At 35.6% G+C, this 25,232-nt stretch overlaps 1 long non-coding RNA gene across 5 annotated transcripts; it reads right to left on the reverse strand.

Moving 5' to 3' along the window:
- Positions 1 to 14,795: 14,795 nt before the first annotated feature.
- LOC142627676 (uncharacterized) lies at positions 14,796 to 24,610 on the reverse strand. 5 transcript variants are annotated; one of them, XR_012842921.1, is made up of 6 exons: positions 24,553 to 24,610; positions 20,969 to 21,191; positions 19,470 to 19,562; positions 19,269 to 19,360; positions 17,476 to 17,851; positions 14,796 to 15,056 (listed from the first exon to the last, which is right to left on the reverse strand). It is a non-coding gene; the product is annotated as an uncharacterized LOC142627676 (long non-coding RNA). The 5 variants fall into 5 exon arrangements; XR_012842919.1 differs by lacking the exon at positions 24,553 to 24,610 and adding an exon at positions 23,921 to 24,081; XR_012842920.1 differs by lacking the exon at positions 24,553 to 24,610 and adding an exon at positions 22,082 to 22,395.
- Positions 24,611 to 25,232: the final 622 nt, after the last annotated feature.

A 25,232-nucleotide genomic window follows, 5' to 3' on the forward strand; every position in this document is an offset into this window, starting at 1 on the left:
TTATTATATATCCTTGCACCTCTCACAAACACTTAACTATCATTACCTAATCTTACACCAATATCATCGAACACTTAACAAGATACAAATTTGAGTACACTTTGTACATTTGAACATATAACCCACAAATAGGATTCTATCTTTGATCAATTGATTGGCATTTCGCCCAAGTTGATGTTTAGGCCAATACACTTTGAACATCACATGAAGTAATTGGATGGTATTTCTCCTAGGTCTTTTGCATCTTTCTTTACAATTGCAGTTTTTTTAGAGCATTTTGAAGTCTTACATTTCCAATTGAATGTCAAGGTTACAACTTGTAACACATTCGATTCCATACATCTGTTTGAGAAAAATTGAAAAATCAGATACAATCATACAAGTAAATGTGAAAACCATTATAACCTGTAATAAGTCATTGGAAAAATACAAAGAGAGAAATTCAACAAGTCATTACATTTTCCTTTTTTTCTTTTCATCAGGCTTGACACTTTGATCCACCCAAAAAAGAAGTGCCCAGCAAATCCTTTTTTTTTTTTACGGTGTGCCTAGTGATTCGAAGAAACCTAAGTGCAGAATAAGTGATTCAAATTCAACATTTGAAATCCAAATTTCTCTCTTTAGACAAAATTTAATGGGATGAGACCCAGAGGTTTTGGTTATCATACTAATGAAAATGTGGGGTTCAGATGGGCACTAGTATAAAGTATAAGTTTTGATTTACATGTTGTATAACACTATTGGTGTTAGGACATTTGTGTTTCATGTTAAGATCATATGTCATCATGTATTGGCTAATCCTTTGACAAAACGCACTTTACTTGTAATTGGGTAGATTTAGGATGTGTTTAATACTTCAAGGAACAAGGTTTCAAGATCAAGTGTTAAAGCCATGCAAATCTGTCTAAGAAACAAGTGATGAAGTGCTGGTTTTTCAATTTCGACAGCTAGCTCGACAACTAGTATCTATCGAGGTTTAAAAAGTTGTTTTAGCCCGATGCTCGACAGTTGCTCAATAGATAGGGTATCTATCGAGATTTATAAAAAACAGATTTTCAGTTCTTATTTTCATTCAATCTGTGAATAGATATTTGGGCTTTCTTTTCTCACAACCCTAAACATATAAAAGGATTATTTTGAGGGCTGTCATAGGTGGCACAGTTGCACGAGTGTGAAGCAAAGTGTTGTTCATGCAATTTGTGACCGGAAACCTAATTTGCCCTAGTTCTTCTTTCTCTTGAAGAAGCTACTGCGTTTGTACGCCGTTGGGTTTTGTGACCAAGCAGCTTCATGATCTTCTTCGTGTTGATGAACTGAAAAACTTTGCAACCAACATCTTTCTTAAGTTGGTGATTAAGTCGCATACTGGGATCTGCGCATTTATTGGTTAGTCACGTACTAGGAACCGTGCATTGAAATGAGAGATTGTCATTACAGAACAAGTCCAATTGTGTATTGGGGTAAGTGTTCAACTGTAGATTGGTATAAGGTACTGAGATTCCTTGTAACCGCTTGTTGTGATAATAGTGAATTCTAGGGAGTGGTGACCTTAAAATAATCTGGTGGGTTTTTTGCCTTAAAGGTTTCCCCCATTCATAAACAAATCACCATGTCAACTTTATTTTCTGCTGCATGTTATTTTAGTGGTGATTTGTTTGTGTTGCCACGCATATTGTACGTTAATCTAATTAATTAATCAACTTGGCTAATTAATTAGTTAATTCATCACTAGGGGCCAATACATTCTTGGCCTATCAAGTGGTATCAGAGCAGGCACACTCTGATTAGGTTTTAATCTTTGCTATGTGATCCATTCACCCCTGTTTTAATCTTTTCTAATCTCTATTTAATTGAGTGTCTCAGAAAATGCAAGTCTAAAAGTTATTTGAAAGCTATTATGATGATGATTAAAAAAGATCTCAACATGACAAAGACGAAACTAGACTGCCTCAGAATGAGAATGTGTAGAGGGGTTCATCTGAGAAGAGTGAAGGTTAAAGGCTTTGTCTATAAATGGCAGATGAAAGAGAACACCATTCCTACAGATCTGTCATCAAAGCATGAGGTGTGCTTTATGATGAAGTCTGCGTTCAAGGTAATGGACACATGTTTGTGGTACCTTGACAGTGGATGCTCACCACACATGACTGGAGACCGCTCTCTCTTTAAGGTCTTTGAGTCTAAGAAAGGTGGTAATGTCACTTTCGGTGATGGGAGCAAATCACAGATTAAAGGAAAGGGAACCATCTCTTTACCTGGACTGCCAGACATTGCAAATGTGCTATATGTAGAAGGATTGAGAGTGAACCTGTTCAGCATAAGTCAGATATGTGATCAAAACTTTATGGTGCTGTTCACTAAAGGAAAGTGCCTTATGCTGGACGAGTCTGCAAAGAAACTCATTCGTGGTGTTCGCACTCTAGACAATTGTTATGGTATGGTCCCTGATGCTGATATTGTGTGCAATAATATTAGTTTGCCAAATAAAGATCTATGGCACCAAAGGATGGGACATGCTAGTTACAAACATCTTTCAATTGTATCTAAGCATGAATTAGTGTTGGGAATGCCAAAGCTTAGTAGAGTGGACAATGTTGTGTGTGGACCGTGCCCACTTGGGAAACAGACAAAAGCTAAACATCCAAGCACTCAGACATCCGCTACATCTAGACCATTAGAGCTACTACATCTAGATCTCATGGGTATAACTCAAACCGAGTCTCTTGGTGGGAAGAGATACATCATGGTTGTGGTAGATGACTTCATTAAGTACTCTTGGGCCATTCTTCTAAGATCCAAGTTAGATGCTCCTGAGCATATCGAAGCCTTGTGCACAAGGTTGCAAAATAAGAAGTGCTTAAAGATTGATCGAATTCGAAGTAATCATGGTAAAGAATTCGAAAACTCATACATGGAGTCCTTTTGCACTAGATCAAGTATATCTCAAGAATTATTTGCTCCTATTACTCCTTATCAGTAGAAAGAAAGAACAGGGTTATTTAGGAGATGACTAAAGCCATGTTGCACAACAAGGATGTGGCTAGAAACTTGTGGGGAGAAGCTGTCAACACTGCGTGTCATACATTTAATAGGGTGTATTTCAAACCCAGTACCAAAAAGACTCCCTATGAGCTGTGGAAGGGAAGGAAGCTGAATGTTAAGAATTTTAGAATCTTTGGAAGTGCTTGTTTTATTCTCAAGGATAGATAAAACGTGGGAAAATTTGACTCCCAAAGTGTTGAAGGAATATTTTTGGGATACTCCTCTACAAGCAAGGCTTATTGGGTATACAACAAGAGAACCAAAAAGGTGATGAAAACTATAAATGTTGTTATCAATAAAGTTTTGGAGTCCGGTTTTGAGAATATTAGTGAGGAAATCCCCAGGGAAATTCTTCCTCTCGAGCCCAAGGATATTCAAGAACCTGTTGATCAAGAGCCTGCATCCCCAAGTACTCCCGGTACTCCAAGTGTTGTAGAAGGTTCAGCAAACATATCTACCTCACCTGATTCTGAATCTCATGAATGGACCCTCCTCCAGAATTAAGTTGAATCATCCTCTTGAAGTTATTGTGGGAAATATGAATGAGCTTACACTAAGGAAACGCACAGTTGATAAATGTGTTGCTAACTTCGTGTCTTATTCTTCCTATTTGTCGCAGGTTGAACCTACCAAGGTTAAGGAAGCTCCTCAGGATGAAAGCTAGGTGGAAGCTATGCATGATGAACTGTTTCAATTTCAAAGGAATGATGTCTAGACTCTAGTACCTAGACCAGAGGGTAAGCACATCATTGGCACAAAGTGGATTTTTCGCAATAAGACTGATGAGGAGGGCAATGTGATTTGCAATAAGGCTTGTCTTGTGGCTCAAGGATACTCACAAATGGAAGGAGTGGACTATGATGAGACATTTACTCCAGTAGCCCGTATGGAGTCCATTAGGATTCTCCTAGCCCTAGCATGCCATTTGAAGTTCAAGCTTTACCAAATGGATGTCAAGACTACTTTCTTAAATGGGTTCCTTAAAGAAGATGTCTATGTGGCTCAACCAAAAGGATTCATAGATCCCTACTTTCTGGATCATGTGTTGTATCTCAAAAAGGCACTCTATGGTTTAAAGCAAGCCCCCAGAGCTTAGTACAATCGGCTCACACAATACTTAGTGTCACATGGGTTCATAAGAGGAAAGGCTGATCAAACTCTCTTCATCAAAAGGAAAGATGACAAGTTGATAGTTGCTCAAGTCTATGTTGATGATATCATCCTTAAGTCAACAAAGGATGAACTTGCTCATGGTTTCTCCAAACTTATGCAGGCCGAGTTCAAGATGAGCATGATTGGAGAGTTAAATCACTTCCTTAGATTGCAAATCCGTCAGCAAGAGTCAGGTATATTCATATCTGAATCTAAATATGCTAGAAATCTTATGAAAAAGTTTGGTTTGGAGTTTGCTAGTTCTATTAGAACCCCTATGAGTCCAAATGTTAAACTCACTGTTGATGTGTTGGGAAAAAGTATTGATCCATCTCTCTATAGAAGCATGATAGGTAGTCTTCTTTACCTTACTGCTAGTAGGCCTGACATTAGTTACAGTGTGCTGGATATCAAGCTAATCCCAAAGAGTCTCATATGACTGCTTTGAAAAGAATCATAAAGTATGTCAAAACCACTGTCGACTTTGGTGTATGGTACAGCAAGGATACAAATGATGTCTTAGCTGGGTATTCGGATGCTGATTGGGCTGGGAATGCCGATGATAGAAAGAGTACTTCAGGGGTTTGTTCTTATGTGGGTAATAATCTTGTCTCTTGAATGAGCAAAAAGCAGAATTCCATCTCATTATCCACTACAAAGGTTGAATACATCGTTGCCGGTAGCTGTTGCACCCAACTTCTATGGATGCAAAAACTTCTCCTTAACTATGGTATTCGCCAAGAACACCTCACTATCTATTGTGACAATACCAGTACCATCAATATCTCTAAAAATCTGGTTCAACATTCTTGAGCTAAACACATAGAGATTCAACATCACTTCATTCATAAGCTTGTTGAAGATGGTACACTTACTCTTGAGTTCATTCACACTGATGATTAGAAGGCTGATTTGTTAACCAAACCTCTTGATAGCAAACGGTTTGAATTCCTTCATCAAAACATCAGTGTTATCTCCATGGAATGATCTTCTCTTCTCCTCCTCCTTCTTCATGCATTTGCATCTAGTTTTTATGCAATGCTTTGCTTAATATTTTTTTGTTTATCTGTTTTCAGTTTTTGTTTTTCTTGTTTTTTAAAAATTGAAAAATCAGAAAAATACAAAAACAGTGTGTGTTTGTGTACATTGGTACTTGTGTACCTTGAATGGCCATTGAAACAAACTTTTCTAAACGTTGTATCTCTTGTAGCTTAGATGAGCATCTCTATGCACAACTAAGCAAGTGATTTGTGGCTCGTGTCTGCGATGAGTAAGATTAAGTGAAGTACTTATCACTCGTATCATTCTTTTTGACGGGAAGAACTAGAAAATCATAAGAAAAAGGCATAAATAACCATCTTTCTACTGTTGCCTACCATTCATGAAATGACATCTGTATGCTTCGGCATAGCAAAAGTGCAATGTCAAAAGCTTAACATCATTGGGTATTTCTTTTCTCTCTCTCATATGCCCATGCATGATATGTTTAATAAAAGAAAACATGCAAAGAAAAAATAAAGCAAAAAGAATCAAAATGCTTTAAATATGATTGCAAGTGTGTATTCTAGGAGATGTAGGAGTTATAGGATGTACCTCGAAGGTGATAGTCCCCATTAACCAGTTATGATCATGTGTGAGTTCAATTGATTTGCTCATATCTCAAATCGTCATAACATGTAGACACTTATGCAATCTTGCGACATTTTTCACACACAACATGCAATATTCTTTGCTATTTTTGATACATGTGCAGGTACAATGTGATTTGTCCATCACAAGATTTACTTGTGTTAATGTATACCTACTAAACTGTCTTGACTTGTTTTTGAAATATAAAATTGGTTAGACTTGTTGTGTGTGTGTGTGTTTTGGATCTAAATGCTTGACATTTTTCTTGTTTGAAAGACATTTTTGAGAGCTTCAAATGTTGTTTCGATCTTTAATTAAGTAGCATACTTGATTGCATTCATGCCTGTGTTTTTCTCTTCTTTGAAAAACTGTTTTAAGCAATCTTGACAGCTTCTCGATACCTCTCAACAGCTAGGCTATCTATCGAGCTCTTCAGCTTCTTTTTATTGCAATCTTGATAGCTTCTCAATCCATCGAGAAAATTTCTATCTCCTCGATAGCTGCTCGATAGCTTCTCGATCCATCGAGACACTTTTGCTGTGGACACCTCTGGATAGCTTCTCGATAGACGTATCTGTTGAACTTTAAAGCTCGACACCTCTCGATTTGTTGAGAATTATGGACTTCTATATAAAGGGTCAGCACGATTTCTCCTTCATTTTTTCTCGATCTCTCTTGATCCTTTCTGACTTCTCACCTTCCCAAACACCTCTCTCTCACTCCAAACTTCATTCCTAGTAGATTTTCAGCCTAGATCAAGCTTTTCTTATCTGGAAAGGGTTTTTAATCCTTCATTCTTCATGCATTTCATGCATTAGACCTAGATTTTTGGGTTTTTGAAAACTTTTTGGGGTTTTTCAAAATTGATGAGGTTTTTGCAAAATTTTGGGATGGGTTTTGTATAATTTATCCTAAATGATCATGCATTGCATCACATTTGCATTGTAACAATGTTTCATGCATTTTAGATGTGTGTTTACTTTGTTGCAGACTTATGTACTAGTAGGTTTGGATTGGGCTAAGCCCACGATGCTTTTAAGTTTGCATGTCACATGTTCATGCAATTTTCATGCATACGTACTTTCTTTTCTTTAGATTCTTATATTGAATTGTTTGGTGATCTTCTGCTTGTCTCCCTCTCTCTCCTTCTTTCCGTCGGCATCATGGCGCCTAAGCGTAAATCCACTCCGTTGCGGAACCCTCTTCGTTCTGGGGCATCTTCCTCTGATTCTACTCCTTCTCATCTTCGGTTCTATGATGAGAAAGCCCGTAAGGACTTCTCAAAGAACTTTTCTCGATGAGGCATTCATTTGGAACGCCAAGTCATTTTATCAGATTTCTCCGATACTGACCTTCCTACTGTCATTTACAGTAGGGGTTGGGAGTTATTGTGTGGCATCCCAGTCACTTGTCCTTCTGTGATCATATATGAGTTTTACTCCAATATGCACAGATTCGATTCTTCAGTATCTCATTTTTCTACTCGCATTCGAGGTACGTGCATTATGGTCACTCCGGATATTGTATTCGAGGTGCTCCATGCCCCGAGGGTAGCGCATCTTGACTACCCCGGTTATGATTGTCTTAGGATTGTGTCCAAAGATGAGCTCATGTCTCTATTCTATGAGACTCCTTCTTCTTGGGGTGATCGTCAGAAAACCTGTTGCTCAACCTTTGCTAAAGGTCTAAGATTTCTTAACATGGTGATGACTTTTGTTCTCCATCCTTTGTCTCACTATAACTCTATCACAGAGCCTCGTGCTCAATTTTTGTATCCCTCCTAGAGAACCTCTCTATTGACTTACCTTTTCATTTCATCCTCCCCCTTATAGATGTCTATAAGGATACGAAGACTCGTAATAAGCTTATCTTTCCTTTAGCTATCATGAGGATCATTTGCCATTTTTCTGTCTCCTTTCCCATTTTCGATCATTTCCCTGTCATGTGTGCCATTGATGAGGCGACTATCAGACGGAGTGAGGCCCAGCTTCAACCAAAGTGGCCATAGACTGAGACGGCGACACCTTCAGCTTCTTCAACTCCATCCAAATCTGCTCCTTCTTCTTCTGCGGATGGTGTGACTCTCAAGGCGATTATGGCGCAACTTCAGTGCATGGATACTAGCCTTGTCAATCTCAGTGATGAGTTGTGTTAAGTGAACACCCTTGTCGGTTGTATTGCACGACGACAAACTCACCTTGGTGGCTTTGTTGAGTCTCCCACTCCTTCTCCAGAGACTTCTGAGGATGAGGATGACAATGGTGGCTTTAATGGCGATGGTGATGAGGATGATGGTGATAGCTCTTCCAGCGATAACGAGAGGACTGCTTGAGTTACTTGCCCTTTGTCATTTGTGACAAAAAGGGGGAGTAGTTTTGGGATATGAAAGTAGTCATGTATTTAGGGGGAGAGTTAGTATAGGAGATTTTTGTTAGGGGGAATGTCTATATTTTTTGAGGGATGTAGTGAGGACTTATGTATCTTTTCTTTTCTTTATCTTTTAGATACTTTGTTCATGTACCTTTGGTCTTGTGACCACTTTGTGATAGCAAACATGTATTAATTATTGATATATATATATATATATATATATATATATGATGAGGTTGCAGTTCTTTCACCTATCTCTACATGTGTTATTTCTTTTCTCTCTTTATGCACATGCTTCTTATATATTGTATGCAATCTTTTATTTCTGTTTCGCACTAAGATGCCTTGATGAGTTTTGTTTAAAGTGTTTCAGAGATACAGGTTGTCAAAGTCTTCCTTGCCATGAACTCTCTTCTTGCAAAGTTTTTCAAGAGTTTGTGTTATGATAGATTTTATTATATTCAACAAGTGAGTATGAGTTGAGTGATTTATGACTTCTCTCATATGTTCACTTGTTTGTTGTGGTTTTATCACAGATTGCCAAAGGGGGAGATTGTTAGGACATATGTGTTTCATGTTAGGAACATATGTCATCATGTATTGGCTAATCCTTTGACAAAACACACTTTACTTGTAATTGGGTAGATCTAAGATGTGTTTAATACTTCAAGGAACAAGGTTTCAAGATCAAGTGTTAAAGCCATGCAAATCTGTCCAAGAAACAAGTGATGAAGTGCTGGTTTTTAAAACTTGACAGTTAGTATCTATCGAGGTTTAAAAACTGTTTTAGCTCGATGCTCGACAGCTGCTCGATAGATAGGGTATCTATCGAGATTTATGAAAAACAGATTTTCAGTTCTGATTTTCATCCAATCTGTGAATAGATGTTTGAGATTTCTTTTCTCACAACCCTAAACATATATAAAGATTATTTTAAGGGCCGTCATAGGTGGCATAGTTGCACGAGTGTGAAGCAAAGTGTTGTTTATGCAAATTGTGATCGGAAACCTAATTTGCCCTAGTTCTTCTTTCTCTTGAAGAAGCTATTGCGTTTGTACGTCATTGGGTTTTTTGACCAAGCAGTTTCGTGAACTTCATCGTGTTGATGAATTGAAGAACTTTTCAGCCAACATCTTTCTCAAGTTGGCGATTAAGTCGCGTACTGAGATCCGCCCATCTATTGGTTAGTCACGTACTAGGAGCCGTGCATTAAAATGAGAGATTGTTACTACAAAACAAGTCCAATTGTGTATTGGGGTAAGGGTTCAACTGTAGGTTGGTATAAGTACTGGGATTCCTTTACTTGTAACCGCTTGTTGTGATAATAATGAATTCTCGAGAGTGGTGACCTTAAAATCACCCAGTGGGGTTTTTGCCTTGGAGATTTTCCCCATTCGTAAACAAATCACTGTGTCAACTTTATTTTCCACTGCATTTTATTTAGTTGGTGATTTGTTTGTGCTGCCATGCATATTGTATGTTAATTTGATTAATTAATCAACTTGGCTAATTAATTGGTTAATTCATCACAAGCGGTCAATACATTCTTGGCCTATCAATTGGTTTGTTTGGAATAGAGGGAGATGGAGGGAGCTAGGGAAGAGGGGAGTCCAAACATATGGTATAGGAATTTTTTTTTCAGGATTTTTATTGACAAGATATATAGGTCTTAATTTTAGATTTCATTCCATTAATTAAAAAGAAAGATTACTATAAGTGAATGTTAATTTATGTCAACTTTTGTTTACATATTACAGAGTTTAGTTAGCCTTTATTGCAGGACACATAATTGAGATAAAATATTTTTTTACACTTGTTCATATTCTCTTACAAAGTTTGACTCCAAACATGTTGGGAGCCTTGAGCTCCAACCACTAATAGGAAGATCAGATTATTGCACATGACTTACTTAACCTAGCTAACCCAGTGAGTATATGCATTGCACATGATATTCCTACAGGTGGTTACTGGTTAGAGCCCATGACCCCAAACATGTTCCTAAGACAAATAAAATTTTAGTTTGAGTGAATTTTGAATTTCTTAAAACTTAGGTGATAGAATTTTAGCTAAATTAAACTATACTAACAATTAATACCCAATTTTTGGTAATACAATTTTAGTTAGAGAAGAATTTTAAATTTCTTGAAATTTAGATAATATAATTTTACTTAAACTATTTTTAAAAATTAACAAGAGAAATAGTATTTTAATTGGAGTAGGCTTTTTAAACTATCTTAAAATTTTTAATATTAATAAGATAAACATTATAAAAAAGGATAAGATAATTTAATAATTAATAAGAACATAGCCACTTATTGTACAGAGAAGATAGCCACTTGGCACTAATAAAGCATGTAAGAACTTGAATAAATTTAGGCAGATTCCAACAATTAGTAGTTATGCATGTTTCATTGACCAATGTTACTTGGGCTTAAATAAGGGCTCATTATTTTTTTTTTTTCATTTTTTGTCCAAAATAAAATAACTTCATTAATCATAGCACCATAATATTTCAAAGAATGAAAAATATATAATATCTACAAATGATTTTTCAAAGGAAAAAAAGAAAGAAAGAGAAAAAGAAAAGGATCGATTGAAAACTTAAATTAGTATGACTACAAATAATTCTTTTGATAATATTTGAATTAAAAATGTTACAAAGCATAGATATAATTCTCACTAGTCAGTACTCAGTAGTCACTACATGCAATACGACAATAAACTTGGGCAAATAAGAGTATCATATTAATTAATAAAAGTGATTAATTAAATATAAAAAAGTGATCTACTGTAGTGAAAAAAAAAACCTAGGTGAACCGATCAATTACAAATCAATATTTATATTCCGATAGAGCTTCCAGATAGTCCTATACTGATGGTCATATATACAATATCACACAGCTCTTGATCTTGATATATAGGCCAAGGCGCGCATAAGTCTTCTCCAAGGATTTTTGTGGTTGAAAGAAGAGAGAAAAATGGAAAGAAAATAATTTTTTTGGGTGTTTAATTGGAGTAAGTTTCTAAAAAAAAAAAGTGTAGGTTTTAGTTAGCTCAACCGGTAAAGTTTATGATGGTTGAATAAGAGATCTAGGGTTCAATCCCAGCTTACACAAAAAACCAATTGGTGTCTTGGTCTGATGATAAAGAGCATCATCAGGAGTGGACATTATAAGTTGAAACTCTCTCAAGAAAAAAAAAATCGGAGAAAGTATATGCTGTTTCAGGAACTCCAAGTCAACATCCATGTGGTGTTTCTAAGTCCAATGAAAAAATTACATGTGTAACAAAGAAAACACATCAACACTTCAACATTTTATATAACCAAAAGACAAATTTGTCCTAAAAAATTTTGAAATCCCACCACACTCTCTTTATTTTCTCTGAAATCCCATTTATCCAAAATCAAATTTCTCTCTCTTTCTAGTTTCTTCTCCCTGGAATCTGAAACCCATTTGTCCCAAATTTTCAATTCAAACCTCCGCTATGCTCTCACACACATTATTCCTTTTCACTTCAAACCAACTCCACCCAACTACGCCGTTGTGCCGCTTATCCTCGCTTTCTTTCTTTCACCCTCCCCTCCACTGCACCGCTGCAATACCTAAGTATCTTTGGTCCAACAAATCAATTATACTCGATCCCCATCTCATATTTCGTACTAACATTTTTTTTTTCTGTTTGCAACTGAGAGAACTAAGGCAATCAACTTCCAAGTGCAGTGTAGGTAAGTTCCTTTCAAAAAAGTTTTTTTTTTTTTTTTTGTTCAATTTCAAACCTATTTTATTTCCTTGGTCTATTTGCTGCTCTATCATTGAAATTTTTTGGATTTAACTTAAACTGTACGGTAGCTAAAGCTATTGCTTCAATTCGATTCGAAGTTTTCAATTTACCATTTTTCCTTTGTCATGTCTCTGATTAACACTCCGTTTGTTTTTTTTTTTTGGTTTTTTTTTTGTTTTGTTTTGTTTATTTATTTATTTATTTTTTTTTTCAGTTTTATTTTTAGGGTCATGCTAACAACTGCTCTTAAGGTAATAGTTAACAATCCATTTTAGGAAAGTTTTAACACCACTTTTATGGGAAATCAAAAAAGATGTCAAAACATTAATTGTTTTTTTTTTTTCTTTTTCCATAATGTTAGGTTCTAAGACTTTAGGATCTAAATGCATTAGAACTTCAATATGTAATGTTGGCAAACCATGATCGAAACTTAGATCTAGATTTAGGCAGCTCAAAGTGTGTTTATTGTAAAGTTGGAATTGAGTGTACTACAGAATTTATTGGACTAAATCTGTAAGGCTCGATCGATCGAAAATTAGACTTAATCGATCGAAGCTCGTGTAGATTTTTTTTTTTGCAGAATTTTCCAACTCAGCCCAAGCCCAAGCCTGTTTGACATGTCGGGTTTTATGTTTTATGTCTCATATAAATAGAAAAACCCTAGCCACGTTTTAGAGGTTGTTGATATGCTGTATGTGTGAATCTCTTTTGAGATCTAGAGGTGTTTACCTTTATACATACTTAGGGTTATCGAGATCAAGATTGATTTCGAGAACTTGGTGATCTCTCCAGTTGTAGTTTCAAGAGCTTAAAGAAAAACACAAGTGGGTGTACTTATGGATGCTGTGGAACTGAGAAAGAAGTAGTCCGTGGACTCAGAGTTGTCACGTGGTCGTGGTAGTAAGTTTTTTACTCAAGGTAGCAATAGGATGTTAGTGGTCTAAGTCACTATTGTAAAACTTCAATTCTTTCATAGTGGATCTTGTTTTACCTTGAGGATAGCTAGGTTAAATCCTCCCCAGGTTTTTTACTAGTTTGGTTTTCCTAGGTCATCAGATCTTTGTGTTCTTTATTTTCCGCTGCTTTAATATTTGTGATTGTTTTGTTTTAACCTAGATCTTAATAATTTATCTAAGTAATCACTTGACTAAATAACTAGGTTAAACAACTGGTGTTTTAAGGGGTCTAAAAACGTACACATAAAAACTTTCTTTAAATGGATTGTTAACCATTGCCCTAAGGGCATTCTTTAGCATTTTCCTTTTTTTATTTTTTATTTTTTATTTTTAGAAGGGGAGGGGAATTAGTTATGTGCTTTGTGGCTGAATTATATGCTCTGGGAACTTCAAGCAGCATTGGACAAGAAGATTAGTTCAAATCATTTCAGTTTCATAGTGGAAATGGGTTTTCATTGTGGCTGTAGTGGCTGTTATTGGTCTATTGTTTTAGTCCCTCCTACTTCCATATGAGAATACTATTCAATTTTGTTGTTGGATGATATGATTCTAATATTGTGATTAACTGTACATTTTTTTGCCAAGTCTGATGGTTCATAATCCACTAATGGATTGGAGTTTAGTATCATTTTGATGTTAGCTATTTGTGGTTTAAAATGGGGATAATTTAGATGGAGGAGAGATTTGGGCATGTAGAACATTTTTGTGGGTGAAAACTTAAATGGTGATTATCTATTTGAGATTGTATTATATATAAAAATGAGAGTTTGACATTATGTAATGTTCAAAAACAGGAAAATAGTTTTGATCTGCACGAGGCTTGGACAATGATTTTTTATTTTAAGAATTGCAGATTTCAATAGATGTGTTGTTAAAATAAGACCATATGCATGATATTTGTTCATATAGTGTCTCTCATTTACCTTTTTGGGGTTTTAATAAAAGGAATGACCACACCTATTATCACCGCTAGAAGTATGAGGAAAGGTAAGTGATTTTTTTTTAATAAGGTCTCAATAGATAGTATGAACAGAACAAGAACAGTTTTACCCAGTTACCTCCTCGGCAACACTGCCACTGCCACTGCCACTATCACTATATTATCATAATGGGATATGCTTTTTCCATTATATTTTGGCTTATAAGTCTTCTTTTGCAAAGGTGTAGCCCATTTTTGTACTATTGTTGGACAAAGAATTTATTGATTCTAATGATAAATTTCATCCAATATGTATGACTACAAGAAAAATGGACTATTGAAGCGGGCCAAAACCGCTGCTAAAGGTACATTTGACCTTTAGCGGCAGGTGCTATTGTGGCGGTTCTTCCCGCCACTGTTGTAGTGCCACTATAGATCTATTGTGGCAGTAACAAAAAGCGCCGCAATAGATCTACCATTTAGCGGCGGTTTTGGTCTATTGCGGCGAGCAGAAAACCACCGCTATATGTGGTTACAATTCTTGACCTTTTAGCGGAGGGATATGCAAGCCACTATAGGTGACAACCTTTAGCGGTGGGCAATAAGCGCCGCTATAGGGCTTCATGTACAACAGCCCATATGCATCTTTTAGCGGCAGTTACGCCCGTCGCTATATGTGTGAAGCTTTAGCGGCGGGCTATAAACGCCACTATACGGCTTCAATTATAACATAATTTTAGACCTTTAGCAGCACTTTTTGCTCGTCGCTATAGGTTAAAATTTTTTTCCCCTAGGTTTTAAAACCACAGTCCTATTACAAGCAACCTGCAATAATTTTAGTTCTACTAAAACAATACCGCACATGTAACTAATTAACAACACCACAAATGTCTCCAAACTAACATTATATTAACATAGAAATATATTATCAAATATATAACATTGTCTATAACCATCATCATAAAATTAACAAAAAAAAAAGCTGTGGTCCTCTGTACACAAAAAGTCCTTCAACACTTAAATTAAGCTAATACCATAATCATAGTTTCAAGTGTTTCAAAATATTTTTCAACACTTGCAAAAAATGTGGTTCTTTGTACACAAAAGGTCTTCAAACACCAACATAAAACTTATAAGCTGCTTGGTTGATGGGATGCAGCTGATGATTTTTGGAGAGCTGTGGATTGTAGGATCGGAGGAACGTCCTACATACAAAAAAATAAAAAGGCAATAATTAGGACAAAACAATATCAAATATTGGAATCCAAAATTGCTTTGCAACATCAAAAACAAGCAATAAGCTCCTATTGAGCACTTCATCTAACAAAAAATCAACGTACTTGGTCAAAACAAAATGGTGAGTCAAAAACCTTCTTGCCTTCAAGTATATGCTAATCAAATTTTTTATCACGAATTATTTCAGAAGATGCTGACTATTTCAACTTTAACCAGTTGTCCAAAATTATCTTAAGCTAACCTTATACCCTCAGTTCAAAAAGGCATTCAAACTAAATCATAATTCATTAGCCAAAAGAAAGTTGTATTCTTGTATACAAGGGTAATATACAAGTCAGCCCTCAAAATTCAATCACACAAGTATACAAGTATATAATTAATGCCCACATGGAATGCTTTCATATTTCCTCTCAAGTATCCTACTAGTTAAAATTCAATCATACAACAAGTGAAATATAGAACTATTTAACAAAGAGTATCAATGTGAGCCATTACAAAATTGCATCATATCAACCCTGAAGCATTTTCCCTTCAAAAACCCACCTCAAACCACACATACATTATGCCCTAGCCATATCCGAACCTACCATGCCCTAAAATCCTCATCCTAGTCCTCACATCCTCAAGTATTCACACCCAACCATATCCCCTATGTGATCTTATCTTTTTTTTTTTTTTTTTATAGGTCCCTATTGTGATCTTATCATAATCAAAGAAAAATCTTATGCTTATATATAAAGGGGGGGGGGGGGGGAACACTTCCACATAGTTGCAAGTTGCAACAGATATAATGGAATACACTTGAAATTACTAATAATGTCATCATTTGGTTTAATGTGGTGTTTAATGTAAAGGTATGTCTCCTTTAGTTGTATTATTTCATTTGCATATTTGGATGTCTTTGTCACTTCAGTATCTCTTTCTTGATCTCTTAATATGATGTGTACCCAATTTTTTATTGGTTGCTTCAAGGAACCAAAACCTATGGACTACTTCAAGGGAGTCCAAACTCCAAACCTGCTGTATTATTCAACATCAAGTCAAATAAATAGTGGCTTTATAAGATAAAGATTACATTTAAATTCAAAAGAAATCTAATCTAACAATCTATTAATAAAACTAATCCTAATCCAAACTAGTCTAATTGATCCTAATCCAAACTAAAATGGGCACATAATAAAATATGGAAGGACATTAATGCAAAGGAAAAGCATAATTAATGAAAGAAAGTTATCATTTGGTTTGTTGCAATATGCCATGCCTGTGAAATCTTGCTAACAAAAAAGGAACATAGTTTCAGCAAAAAAATATAAAAGGAACATAGTAACAGAAATAGTGTCATGTGCCAGTCTCAAGAGGAACACCTGGATCATTTATTCCTCATATGTCTATCTACAAAAGCAATGTGGCTAGATTCAAGCATCAATCTCAAATAAGATATTTTGCAGCCTAGTTATATCCATCACTGGCTTGAACATTGGCTGCAGAACATAAGGGCAGTATAAAAACCTTAACCTAACTTTGACAGCACCATTGCTATGACTTTGTGGACAATATGGAAATGCAGAAACCAACCCCTATTTGAAGGTAAGGTACCAAACCGTCATGAAATACTAATGGCTTGTAACATTTTGATTGACAAGTACAACAAAGAGCCTACATCAAAAGGGAAGACAGGAATCACTCATTGACTCAATACCAATCTAAAATGACCATTAACCAAGAAGATCCAGCAAGACCAGCAGATTCTTCTACTGATAGAAGGGCATAGCAGAAAAAAGCTGGAACAAGGAGGAATAGCATACTTGGAAAAATATAGGGAGGGAAAAGAGGAGTTTAAAAGGTGTCATTCTAGTAAAGACCCAAATCCAAAGCACTCAACAATGCTGGAGCCTGGCAGCCAGGGAAGCTATTCACCAAGCAAAAGCTCAAGGTTTCACTACTATGATAATCCTGACCAAGGACAAGCAGGTAAGTGAAATAATAACAGGAAAACCAACTGGTGAACTGGAAAGATTCAATATTATCGGAAGACATGAAACAATGGAACACTGTAGGCTTATACATAGTAAGTTTTTTGGTTAATGAATTGATCCTAGCAACGGATAAAGCTGGGCTGATCGGTAATGTCAAATAAGATAAACCCATCAAAGCCTTGAAATCATAGCAAATAACAATTACTCAATAAAAATCCAATATCCAAAAATTCAAAATCCTTGCACTATAACAACAACAACAAGAATTAGAGAAACAAAACACTTTTTTCCGCAATAGAAACTTCAAAAAAAAAAAAGAAGAAGAAGAAGAAGAAACTTTACGTAATGAAACATTTATACAGAATCCAAAAAAATAAATGCATTGTAATAACCCTAAATTCGTTTATCATACCTGATTGCATTGTGAAGTTGTTTGTTGCATTTGTTGAAGAATGCAAGCCATTCTTTGCTTCATCTCTTCGAATTGGCTAATTATTTCCTTCATTTCTTCAAAAGATGACAGTTTCTCCTCCATATTAGCCAAGGAAGCCTTCAGTTGTGCAACTTCATCGTCCCTTGCTTGACTTGATTGTATTTGAATGTCTATGAGAGCACTCTTGCTACTTCGGCCACTTGGGCTTGGACCAAATCCTACCCCACGAATACGACCTTTGCGCTCCTTACCCATCACTTTGGCAAACACATTATCCGGTGACCATGCAATATTACCACTTGTGTCAATGATTGCAATTGATTCGAAGGGTCAGCCAACAATTCCTTCATTTTATCTTGATATTTGGGTTTTAAAAAAACAAAACAATTAGAAATTAGCAACATCATTTGATTCAAGACAACAAAAATTATATTGAGAAGCATACACAATATAATGAATAGAAAATGGCCCATTGTTTCTACATGTTCCTTACAAAGGCAACACCGATCTACTACAATAATTTATGTCCCACGACAGTTCTCCACTGTCAAAAGCTTCCCTAATGCAACTGACCAAAAAAAGAATGTAACCTTTCTAGAAATCTTTACTGTTGACATTGAAGTATTGATTTATGCTTAGCAATTTGGTTATCTTTTGCTACTATTCATTATTTATTATTCTCAATGGTGGTCCCTAAAGGTAGGAATGAACAAGCATAATTCAAAACTTCCAAAGGTTTTATTTGATTGATGCGCTTTTGTATTCATCCTACCCACTCTGGATCTTTGGTGTTATCAACATAATTTGGATTCAAAGATTCACCACAATAACCTCCTCAACAATAAACTTGCAAAGGTATTGTCCTTACAAATGATATTGACATGGATGGAGGCAATAAAAGATGTAAATATGATTCACTATTAAAATCAAGTCAACATGAATTAGGGTATTGTCTTTGTACATTACATGCAGAACAAAAGTTTTTTTATGCTATTGGACTTTGAATTCAACTTTTTAGTTGTACTTATATTCCACATGTTATAATTTTTCTTTAATTAGAAACTTTGTGAGCATCTCTGTGAGGACAAAAGATAGGTTTTTAGGAGAATGTTACTTCATAGAGTGACATTGACAGGTTTCTGAACTAGTTCCAGTTGAACTGCATGCTGGCCTTAACCTTTGGTTGCATGACTAGGTGTTACTTCATAGAATCTTCTAAATTTCTACAAGCCTTAAGCATGTACTGCCTGTGTTACCCAAAAGCCAATGCCAATACTAAAACCAATACTTGTAGCTCTAAATTCTAATACAGAGATGTTCATAAATGGTCCTCATCATGGACATAGCTTTTGTTGCATTTAGTCTTAAATTAATTAGAACCACTAGCTCCTATGTTGTTATGCCTTCCAACTAGCATTATTGCTAGGTTATATAAATGACATGCATATGACTGATCATCTTAAATTCACATATAGTCTATTTTCGAATATGAAATGTAAAAATTTATATTCTCATTGTAATTCATAGAAATTGAATCTCGTCTCACATTTACCCTTGTTTTTCCTTTGTTGGCAATAATGGGTGGGATTGGATTACCTAAAGATTTTTAGCTATGTGACTCTTTTTAGGAAAACTATGAGCAACATAAACATGTAAAGCAAAGAAAAAATCACAACAATAACTCAAATTTGATAAACTCTTTCAAGGAATCCAAGTCTAAGCTAATGGTAGTTTGAATTTCATATTGATATAAGGGAAACTGGATTACTCACCATTTTTGCTTGCACTGCACAATTAACTGCAGATCCATCTTTATGAGTATGCAGTATTGAATATAATGTTGCACGCTCTACAGGATGTTCATCTGCTTTTGCTTACAATATGAACATCATATTTATGTAGTGATGAATATTGGTTCCACATAAACTTAAGATAAGTCAAATCATTTAAAAATGAGCCATAATACTTATTACCTTCTTTGCAGCGTGCACGACATAGCTACAGGAACCAGCAATATGTAAGTCATCTTATTTAGAACGACGATGCCTATTCTTCTCAGACTCTATCTACATTCAATTAGAGTAACATGTTTATATAAAGGTATATTATTCCATCCAACTACAAAATGCTAAAGATTTACTTGTCTTGCCTAAGCACATTAAACATCCAAAGTATTATCAAACATGAATGATGAATCTAAATAAAAAACAATGTCATGGTATGTTGTTTTTAAGTAGAAGATATCATCTTGGAAGATTGGCCCTAAGTGGTACAAATTCAAAATTCGACTAGTTAAGTTGAAACGTAAGAGTAAGCTGCTACCAATGGACAACAGTAAATAATAAAGCAAGCCCACATCCATACGAAAGTGACAACCTTTCAGAGGTGAGTCCTAACATGAGGGGTTTCTACACCCATTAAATCTTAACAATACTAAAACCAAGCCAATTTTCTTTTCTTTTTTTCTTTTTCCTTTTCTTTTTCTTTTTCTTTTTTATAAATAAATCCATCTCCCTCAAGATCCATACACAACTAAGGCTAAATCCGGTAACCTACATCAAGCAATAACCATTTTGCAGCCTTAAAACAAATATCAGTAACAGTAAGTAGCAACAACACTTCAAATTCAAAATACAAAACATAAGTCAACACTTCAACCTCAAACAAGACCTTTCTATGTCAACATTTTTCTAAGTACTTGGTATAGATTGGAGAATGAACACTGAAACAATGTTGGGAAGTATCGAGTATTCAAGTCAGATTGGAGAATAAACACTTAAATCAAAATATTTACACATTAGGTTGACCTGCTTTAGGCCTTGCCTAGTTGAAGGTCTGCATGGTCGAAAATAGACCTTGTATGGCTTTAAGCAGATAATGTGGACATTGTATGGCTTATATTCATATCAAAGCCTTAATTATAATATGTGGTCCTTAGATAGTACAACTACAAGGCTTTTATCATTGAAAATATACAGTACCACCCATTACAAAGAACAAGCATATAAAAGAGGAAGTGGCAAACTAACCTATGCATACTTTTGGCCTGAACTTGCCTTCGTCACATTAGAAATAAGGGTTGAGAAAAATGGTCCAGATCAATTTTTCGATTCAAATTTAAATTTTACAAATATAAAGATAAAGAAATTTTCATGAAATTTAAAAATTTTACTGGATTTGAAGCAAGAATAAATAACTGAGCAATGCTAAGGGCCCAAATATTTCATTCCTTCATAACAAAAGATTAGATTAGATGACTATTATTGTTGTTTAAAGCAGATAATCAAACAGCAAACAAGACCATAATCCTAGCAATTCTTTTTGTATTGTAGCACAACAGTCATGACAATTTGCAATATTACCAATACAAGACAGCTTCTTAACATACAAATATGTAATACGTTCAACTTCTTTCTTATATTAAAAGAGAGAGAGAGAGAGAGAGAGAGAGAGAGAGAGAAAACAAACATACCACTGCATCATCAGTATACCAATGCTCAACAAGAACATCCCAATCTTTTGGTATGCATCCCTTGGGTCGGTTATTCTTCACCCATGCTTTGTTTCTTGGATGCGGTATGTAATGAGTGCTTTTCAGCCCATTTGTGATCCCTCAAATCCTTCCCAATTCTCTGTAAGATAAATGTCTTCAGAGCCGCATATGCAGTAGGATTAGTAGGGACGACGTATTTTCGCTACAATCAAATAGTTAAGTTAGCAAATTACAAATTTTTTCATGCTCAAATACTTATGTATAACCTAGTACAAAATGTCATAATTACAAGTATTATAACTTCTTTAATACCACTACAACATGCCAACACTCTTCGTTAAGTTCTTATGGCATGTCCTTCCCAGTTAAATATCTAATCGGGCACATGTGGGGTTTCCACACAATCATACCCAAGAAATCAGTGAAAGCTCTCCCCTTCATCAACTGGCTGATGCATACTATTTAGCAGCAACTCAATAACTTGGTCGTTGGGAAGATCCCAAACATCCAAGTACTTGCTTGGCCCGCGAGTGGCACATACAGGTGGTTGCACATATGAAATTTAAAGGAGACAATATCGTTAATTTAAGCCATAACTAGCAGAGTGTGATCTTCAGCTTTATAAGTTCCAAAACAAAGCTGTCATCTATATATATATATATATATATATATATATATATATATATATATATATGAAATTGAATATATAATGCAAATCAGTATTTAAAGTAAGTAAATAGTAAGTAAAAGTGAATGAAATGTTGCTCTAGGCTTCTAGTGACAGAAACTGATTTTGGAGAGGGGGTGGAGGATTTAGTACAGAATGTATTTTTTTTTAATAGTATTTTTATTTTGGTGAGACTTACTATGATTGTGTTCTTAATCAAATTGTCAACCCCAAACAAGAATCCAAGACCTAGACAGATTCCATGGCTTAGAGAGATCTCAGCCTTATCCCTTGGCCAATACCCAATTCATCATGTAAACCCAACTTTCATCACTTTTATGCTTATTTCTAAAAGAAGTCACAAGTAGAATTTCAATTTGAACCAGTATATTCAACACATATTCCTCAAAGAATTTTTAAGTTACCAAACTAATAGCAAAATGTTCATGTAAGCCAAGCTTCGTGCATTTCTTGGTTCATTTCTTGATCCGCATGTTGTGTAGAAGCTCCTTCCAAGGTTACCCTCTTGGAACGCATGCGCAAATTTGCTTTTCACCTTGCCATTTCAACTATCAAAGTCTAAAATAAAAACAAGTATATAAGCATGTGAGGGTGCTTTTTTGAACAGTTATCCAGGCCCAAGCTTAAACGAGGACCTCGTACCCTCTAGTTATAGTTTGAAGGAACTGGGCTTAGTCTACCGCAGCCAAATGGGCTGTTTAAAGACCAAGTGATGCACAAGGCAAAACTCCTACAATACACATACACTAGCAGACGAGAATATATGTATTGTTTAACAAGGAAACAACAAAGGCAGACAGACGTAATATAAAAAAAAAAAAAACAAAAAAAAACAAAAAAAACAAAATAATTGCTCGGGATCCTCAAAGTCAGTAGGAAATATTTCATTAATTTTTCTTAGTTTTGAATCACAATGAGCTCACCAAGACTTAATGCAAGGTTCAAATAAGCTCAAATATTATAGACTTAGATGACTCTCTGGGCCTCTAAGACTTGCAAAATTTGAATCCTTTTGAATCCAAGCATGTGCTATAGTGGCTATTTCTGGGATACCAAGAGATATTCTCCTGTTTTCTTTGAGTTTTACAGAGTTTTTTTCTTAATGATTCTATCTGATTTCTATCTTGCTGAATGACCTTAATGTTGGCCACCTCTCCTCTTTTATAGTGTCACATTAGGGTTTCGGGGTACCATTGATTCTTCTCCTTTGGCCCCCTGGGTACTAGGGCCCCCTGTTTGTCTCAGCCCTTCTAACAACTGCTCATTTCCTTATTTTTCATACCTCCCATTCTTTTGGCATTCTTTTCTTGAAAGTGTCTTGCTGACCTTCCATTCCAAGGTGCCCTTGGGGGAGCTGAACCTTTAGCTCTTCTCTCTCCCCAAGCCCCTTTTTCTGTCTTCCCTCTTCGGGCTTACCCCCTTTTGGGCCCCCTTCCCTTTTGTCATTTTTCCCAGTAAGTGGAGTTTTCTTCTGTCAAACCGAAGGTTTCCCCAGCCATTTCCTTTCGTGGACTTCTTATTTTGGGTTCCCTGAGGCACCAGCTTCTTACTCCTGAGCCGTTGCTTTCCAAGTCCTCAGGCCTTGCACTGCATCGTTAGATGCTTCGAGAAAAGTCCATCTGCCTCTTGTTCCTAGTGCCTTTTGAGCTGTCTTAGTCCTCCTTCAGCCGTGTTGTTCACCCAGAGGTCCCAGGCAGCCCCCGGCATCCTTGCCTAGCTCTTTTCTTTCTCTGGTCTTTCTTTTCTTTTTCTTAAGTCTAGGCGGGCTGAATTCTTTTCTTTCTCCCTTTTTTTTTCCTATGGACTTCTTACCCCTTTTTCTTCTTTTTGGGCCTCAGGTCCATCATCCCTCTTTCTTTTGTAGCCCCAACCTTTCTCTTTTTTTATTTCGATTTTTATTTCCCACGGATTGGCCCAATGTACCATTTCTTTGGGCCTTTCATCATGTTCACTTATTATATATTTTTTTAGACCTTAACAAAGCACAACAACAAGTAAAAAACAAGTTGATTTCAAGTAAAGAGTGTAGCTAAGCTTGCACGTTTTCACTTCACCTAGGTAAGCCAATGCAACTCAAAAGACCAAAAGATTCCACATGACCAAAAGATGCAACAAATGAACACTAAAAAAATTAAGAATCTGCCAAACACATTATATACACACTACCAATTGGTTCTTAATACAAATCACAATAATGAAAATGATACAAATCACAATAAAAGCTTACTGGGCAGATAAATTACACTGAATAAAGGAATTGAATTTCCTTGCTGTGCATTATAAACTACATTGACTGAGAGGAAAATCAAGTGTCCACGCCTCGTTTGCCACTTGTAACCAAACTGCCAGCTTGAGGAAGTTATTGTAATTTCAAAACTTGATTGTGTACCCATTGTATACTACTTGTGTATTTGCGATTTTCTTTTCATCAATAAAGTTATGTTACTCATTTATAAATAAATAAATAAATAAAAGAAAGTAAGAAAAAATTGGATAAAAAAACAAGGAAGATTATCATCTACTTCTAGACTATAGTGTGGCAGGACAATTTGACTTAAACAAAACAAAACATTTTTTATTAACATCGCAATTAAGAGTGAGTTTAATAAAACTCTTCCAGCATCATCCAACATAAGGACAATTGTAAATACTAAATACTACAAGTACAAGGTTAACAACACACTAGTAGAGTAAGCAAAGGACTTTAAAACCATTAGCAAAGAGTGGTATTCTTGAATGTGCAATCTAATAAAACCTCACCAAATTCCAGTGGCATATAGTTCATATGAATGTGCATGTGAGTGTACAATAACATAATCTAATTAGAACAAGTTTAAGGCTATATGGAAGTTGGAATAAGTGGGTTTTGAAATACCTGTTGAAGTGAAGAGCTGAATAGTAGTAGTGGGTAGTAGGGAGCTTCAAACAAACAAACAAACAAACAAAAAGAAAGCAAGTTCTCTAACTCTCTCAAACAGAGTAAAATTGGATTTCGGTTCCGAAAATGGAGACGCCGAGATTGAAAACATATATAAAAATAAAAAATAAGGGCCAAACAAAAAATTTTCATTAACAATAAAAAAAGAGTCGTAAAATACCACTTGCTCAAAACCCTAATCATTGCAATCTAATGTAAAATTTTCATTAACAAACCAATGCACACTTGGCAACACGAAACATAACACATCACAGGGATACACATTGAACTTCTTGAACTTTGTTTCTCATCATCAGATAATAAAAAAACGAAAGTAAAAAAAATCCTTAAAAAAAAAATCGAAACATCATAGGCTTCGAGAGTTCAAGAGAACTTATTGGATTGGGGTTGCTAGGTGGCGGCGACGAGGTGGATTGGGGTCGCTAGGTGGCCACTAAGTTGATAGTTTGGTGGTGGTGGTGGGGTTGTTGTGGAGGCGGCAGCGGTGGTGGGATTCATGCTGAGGACTGAAGGGATTTTGCGTTTGCGAGTTAGAGATCGAGATGAAGAGAGAGAGAGAGAGAGAGAGAGTGAATACAGAGAATGTTTGGTTTTTGGGAGTGAAATGAGAGAGACAA

This window comes from Castanea sativa, chromosome 3 (assembly GCF_040712315.1).
Source record: "Castanea sativa cultivar Marrone di Chiusa Pesio chromosome 3, ASM4071231v1".
Taxonomy (NCBI): Eukaryota; Viridiplantae; Streptophyta; class Magnoliopsida; order Fagales; family Fagaceae; genus Castanea; species Castanea sativa.